Below are 5963 nucleotides of genomic sequence, written 5' to 3'. Positions count from 1 at the left end.
GGCTGAGAAATTACAGGCCCCATTACAATAACTATCAGTATTAGACCTATTGTTCACAAACAATAAATTTACCTACTAAAACAAATAAAATAAATTCAAATCATCCACATTATGATAAGATGTTTGTCTGAGGCCATGGCCAGTGACCGGGCTGAAACCCAGATGATGATACCCTCATTCCTAATCCTCCTTCTCACATACCACTTCCCCCTCATCCTCTTTTGATTTACAAGTTGCAGTTAGTGTAAGCATGAACCTCCTGCTTTCCCCCCTCCATTCACCACAACCCTACCCTTGTATCTTTCTGCTTTCAGATATCCAAGAACTGCAACCTAGCCAGGCAGTGGTGGAAGAGCAAAAACAAAGTGAAGATGAATGTAAATTGTGAGGAAGATGCAAAGAGGCTTCAAGGGGATATGGACAGATTAAGCGTGTGGGCAAGAACATGGCAAATGTGATGTAATGTGGGGAAATGTGAAGTGATCCACTTTGGTAGGAAAAATAGAAAAGCAGAGTATTTTTTAAATTATGAGAGATTGGGAATGTTGGCATTCAGAGGGACCTGGATGTCCTTGTACACGAATCAGTGAAAATTAACATGCAGGTACTGCAAGCAATTAAGAAAACAAATGGTATGTTGGCCTTTATAGCAAGAGAATTTGAGTATAAAAGTATAGACGTCTTACTGCAATTATATAGAGCCCTGGTGAGACCACAGTATTGTGTACAGTTTTGCTCTCCTTACCAAAGGAATGATATACTTGCCATTGAGGGAGTGCAACAAAGGTTCACCAGACTGATTCCTGGGATGGGGGGTATTGTCCTATGAGGAGAGATTGAGTAGACTAGGCCTAGATTCTCTCGAGTTTAGAAGAATGAGAAGTGATCTAATTGAAACATACAAAATTCTTACAAGGCTAGACAGGATAGATGCAGGGAGGATGTTTCCTCTGGCTGAAGATTCTAGAACCAGGGGTCACAGTCTCAGAGTAAAGGGTCGGCCATTTAGGACTGAGATGAGGAGAAACTTCTTCCCTGAGAGCATGGTGAATCTTTGAATTCTCTACCCCAGAGGGCTGTGGAAACTCAGTCTTTGAGTATATTCAAGACAGAGATCGATAGATTTTTGGATATTAAGGGAATCAAGGGATATGGGGATAGTTCAGGAAAGTGCAGTTGAGGTAGAATATCAGCCATGGTCTCATTGAATGGTGCCTTGGGAAGCTTGCCAGAAAGCCTGCGTGCAATATCAAAGAACTTGGAGGAGTCTGGCACCAATGTGACATAAGGTTCTGCGTAGAGCTTGGAGCCCATCATTTCCAGCATGGATGTGGTGGCTAACTCCATTAGCACAGTTGTGGACCCAACTGAGCGGCAGTGTTTGAAGGCCGATGTCTCAGCTTCCATTGCAGCAAAAGCAGCAGGCACCCAACATCTGATTGCTGCAGTGGAAGCTCAGACCTTTGCCATCATGGCTCTGGATTCCAGTGTTCGAAGGGCTTGCAGAGTGTCACAACTGTACAGCAAACTGTCCTCCAACAAACTACTCAGATTGCGAAGGTACCACTCCTGGAGAATGGCAGTGGTTCTGTCGAGCAAAAATATGCTGTCTTCTCTCAATATGGCAGAATTCCTACTCCCACCACAGCTACTCTGCCATTGCCCTTGCTGTTGCCTGTCAGCCAGCCAGCCCAGACTGCTGCTGCCCTTGCCGAGGTGGTGCAGTCTGCAGTCCGTAGCCAGGCCTTCTAGGCCCAGAGCTGCTCCAGGTCGTCCTCCAAGGACATCTGTAGACTCGCCCACTGAAAGTCAGCAGCCTTCCACCAGCTATGCTGCAGCCACTGGGGTAGCATTCCGAGAAGCACTAGGACAGGCAAAGGGAATGCACATTGGTGATTAATTTATGTTTGTATGCAATATAGCTTTATTTCATTTATAAATTTGGTTTGGAAATCTTATTTTGTTTTGGCTTTTATTTTTGCATTGTGGTCAAACTGATGCTGTGATGGTCAGTGACAGAGGGAAGGTGAGGTGTTGGACTGTTGGTGAATGGGAAATTGGGATTGCAGTTACAGGTATCTCACTTGGATTAGCTCTTCACGGAAAGGGGCTGTCAAGGTTGCTTCCTCCCTTCCTCTTCCTCCTGCTCCTCTGCTGCTCGCCATATAGCTGGTGGCAAAGGCAGTGCCTTCATGCTGGCAAGGTTATGTAGCATGCAGCAGATCACCACAAATCTTGACAGCCACTCTGCCAAATACTGCAGGGCTCCTCCAGAGCTGTCCAGGCAACGGAAGTCATGTTTCAGCATGCCAGTGGTCTGCTTTATCACATTTTGCATGGCAGCACAGCTTTCATTGAATGTACACTGTCCACGTGTGTGGAGTCATAAGCCATGTTGTCAGTGGAAAGCTTTTGCCGTGCAGTAGCCATACTTTGTTTTGCTGTTGTGGCAATGCAGATAGTACAGTGGATTGCCGCAGAATGAAGGGTATCATAACCGCTGCCAGGATATTGATCATTGACCTGCATGATTCACTTGCAATGGTCACACACCAGCTGGACATTGAGAGAGTGCTTTTTGGTTCCGGTACATGGCAGAGTTGACATATGGTGCCTGCAAAGCGATGTGCATGTAGTCAATGGCCCCATGAACCATGAGGAAGTCTGCAATTCTAGTAAGGCCACGTGCTTACCCAGTCTGCTGCTCTCTGGCAAGAATACAGAGCCTCCCTGCAATAGTGCATGGCAAACTGCGAGATCTTGCAAATATCTCCAGCTCCAGTCTGGAAGGAGCCATGTGCCTAAAACTTCAATACCACGGTCACCTTCACAGCCACTGGCAATGTGGTCCTTGCCCTGTTCTGAGATTTCAGTTATGGCTGCAGCAGGCAGCAGATTTCAGTGAGCATATCCTTACTGAAGTGCATATGTCTCACACATTGTTGCTCACTGAGGTTCAGGTAGGAGAATTGTTCCCTGAACATCTGAGTGCATATGGCCTCCTGCTGAGAGCCATTCTCCACCCTCCTCCTCCTCGCTCTTCCATCAGCTTATCCTGCTCTGCGTGGCCTCTGTTCATTCTTCAAGTTATGCTGTATTCCAAGGGGAACTACTACTCGTGCACCCTGTCTGGCAGCAAGTGCTTTGTGTGGAAGCCTTGAATCATCAAAAAGTCCTTCATTGGCTGACACACCACTCCCTGTATATTTTTGCAACTTTAAACAACTCTAGAAAGCACCAAACTCTAATAGAATCTGTAGAAATCACTCAATCAATCAAAATCAATCAGCAACTGACCTGTAAGTATAGGTTGAACCTCTCTAATCCGGCATCCTCGGGACCTGGAATTTGCCGGACCAAGGGAGGTCATGCCAACCCCAGACCCGAAACTTAAAAATTCTACTGTCTGCAAAGTTTTAGAATTGCTTCCTACAAAAGTTATTTTTGCTAATCTTTACCTGGAATACCATGGGCTCCGTACCTTGTATATCGACTGCGTTGTGGCTATTTTGAAGAAATAGGACTGATCTAGGGAGTGTGCTTGCAGGTTAGAAGTGAGATTTGCCGACGGGTTGCACGGTGCGAGGGGCTGCTGTTTGATGTAAGGAACCCGTTGTTCAGCGCGAAGGCCAAAGGAGCCCATGCTGAAGCCGAGGTAGAGTACATGTAGTGCGGCTCCATCAGTCCACTACTAGTCAGCAAGGGAGACGCGGGCAGTGAGCTGTCGGTGTGGTTGGGGTAGTCTCCAACCGAAGATCCTGTACAGCTTCCCATATAGCGACCAATGTTGGCCAAGAGGTGAGAGACAGAATGTTCCGATAAACCCATCCCGTCAACGTTGCTGGGAAAATGTCTATTCATCATGCTGATGCTACTATCTATAGAAGGTGGGTCCTCTTGACTTTTGGAAGTTATAGTTCTCTGGGGTGTGGTTGAACACCAATCCATTCATCATGCTGTACATGGGCTTATGGGCTTGGCATTTTCTGTAAAAACCCCTTGGTCTGTTCCTAAAGGAGCCCTCCTCAAACATGAACTCGCTGGCTACGTCACTGTTCCAGTAATGGTCATAGCCAGGTCTGCCTAGGCCTTTGGCAGTTTGATGAAGCACTTGTGCAAGGAGAGGTTGTGATGCACAGAGTTCTTCCAACCTTGGTAGGAACCTTGAAAAAAGGGGCAACGGCTCTGGTGGAACTGGTAGATCTCGCTGAGAGTCAGCCACTTGGTGGGAGAGCTCTGGAAAGCCATCACAATCAGGGCTATGTAGAAATATGGCGGCTTCCCCGGGCGCTGTATGCCAGCGTTTGTTTTCTCAGTTTTGGTAGTGGAGGTGGCTGACTCCATCACAGAGGTCTGACAACGATCCGGCCTGGTCATTGTCAGCAGCATTGTCAGCATTACCTGGTTTAAATAAACACTAAAATCCACTCACCTGACACCCTGTCGAGGCCTCACCTCCTCTCTGACCTGGCAGTGCTCCCGCCCGCTCTATAGTGCCTCGTTCCATCCCGATGGGAACCCGCAGCTCCTCCATTTTCAGGCGTGACGGCTGTGAAGCAGTTATCGTGGACATGGGGAAATAATTCACCAATTTCATGCATAAAAATGCTTTCCATCCGGCCTCCAAGTTCAACATCAAAAAAATTATCGGCAGCTCGGGGCGGGTGTTGTTGGGAGGGGGCAGCAATGATGTCACTGGGCCCGAGGGCCGCCCGCCCGCTCACTGGCATTTGTGCCCCAGATCTGTCGTAGTTTTCAACCTGTTTTGCTTTGGTTGATGTCTGCGCCGTTTGGAGGAATAGGCTTTCATGGGCACCCATGATAGTGCTTTATCATGTTTCATGATCTGTGTAAATACAGCAATCGGCCTTTTCCTGTCGTGTTTCTTACTATTCATACTCTTAAAAATTACTCAACTTAATGAACACAGGACACAGCGTGGGTCGCGACCCTTCGCCGGGAATGATGCCGGACCAGGGAGGTTACCAGACCAAAGAGTGCCGGATTAGATGTTCAACCTGTATTGGATGATCCCTTTAAATACCACTGGTGTTCAGCTGTTCGAGCTTAAGAGAGGGCATTAGCTCCAGCTTTGAGTTCCAAAATGGCAGGATGGCATCAAATCAGCGTTGCATGAAGATTGACGTCATGATCAGCCTACTCTGCATATTTACAGTGGATATTCACTATGTAGGCACTAACTCCCTTACCAATACAGGTACAGCGTCGAGAATCCGGAGTTCCGGAATCTGTATTGTTCCGGAATCCGGACACGGGGAACATTCCGTGGCGGGGTCGTCTGGAATCTGGAAAATGTTCTGGAATCCGTAACCCCGCCTCGGGCCACCTCCGACAGCTCCCCCGCCTCGAGCCACCGCTGACCTCTCCCCCGCCTTGAGCCACCGCAGACCTCTCCCCCGCCTCGAGCCACCGCTGACCTCTCTCCCACCTCGAACCACCGCTGACCTCTCCCCCGCCTCAGGCCACCACTGACCTCTCCCCGCCTCGAGCCACCGCAGACCTCTCCCCCGCCTCGGGCCACCTCCGATCTCTTCCGCGCTTCAGGCCACCTCCGACCTTTGCCCCGCCTCGAGCCACCGCTGACCTCTCCCCCGCCTCGAGCCACCGCAGACCTCTCCCCCGCCTCGGGCCACCTCCAATCTCTTCCCTGCCTCGGGCCACCTCCCGACCTCTCCCCTGCCTCGGGCTACCTCCGACCTCTCCCCCGCCTCGGGCTAACTCCGACCTCTCCCCTGCCTTGAGCCACCTCCGACCTCTCCCCCGCCTCGGGCCACCTCCGACCTCTCTCCCACCTTGAGCCACCTCCCGACCTCTCCCTCGCCTGGGGCCACCTCCGACCTCTCCCCCACCTCGGGCTACCTCCGACCTCTCCCCTGCCTTGAGCCACCGCAGACCTCTCCCCCGCCTCGGGCCACCTCCGATCTCTTCCCCGCCTCGGGCCA

The 5963-nt window shown here is 50.0% G+C and overlaps 1 pseudogene; it reads right to left on the bottom strand.

Annotated features, from left to right (window-relative positions):
• Positions 1-1748: 1748 nt before the first annotated feature.
• Positions 1749-4377, bottom strand: LOC139264098 (forkhead box protein F1-like; annotated as a pseudogene).
• Between the last annotated feature and the right edge of the window lie 1586 nt (positions 4378-5963).

This window comes from Pristiophorus japonicus, chromosome 5 (genome assembly GCF_044704955.1).
Source record: "Pristiophorus japonicus isolate sPriJap1 chromosome 5, sPriJap1.hap1, whole genome shotgun sequence".
Taxonomy (NCBI): Eukaryota; Metazoa; Chordata; class Chondrichthyes; family Pristiophoridae; genus Pristiophorus; species Pristiophorus japonicus.
Note: the sequence above shows the minus strand (reverse complement) of the source record. Positions and strands in the feature narration are given on the sequence as shown.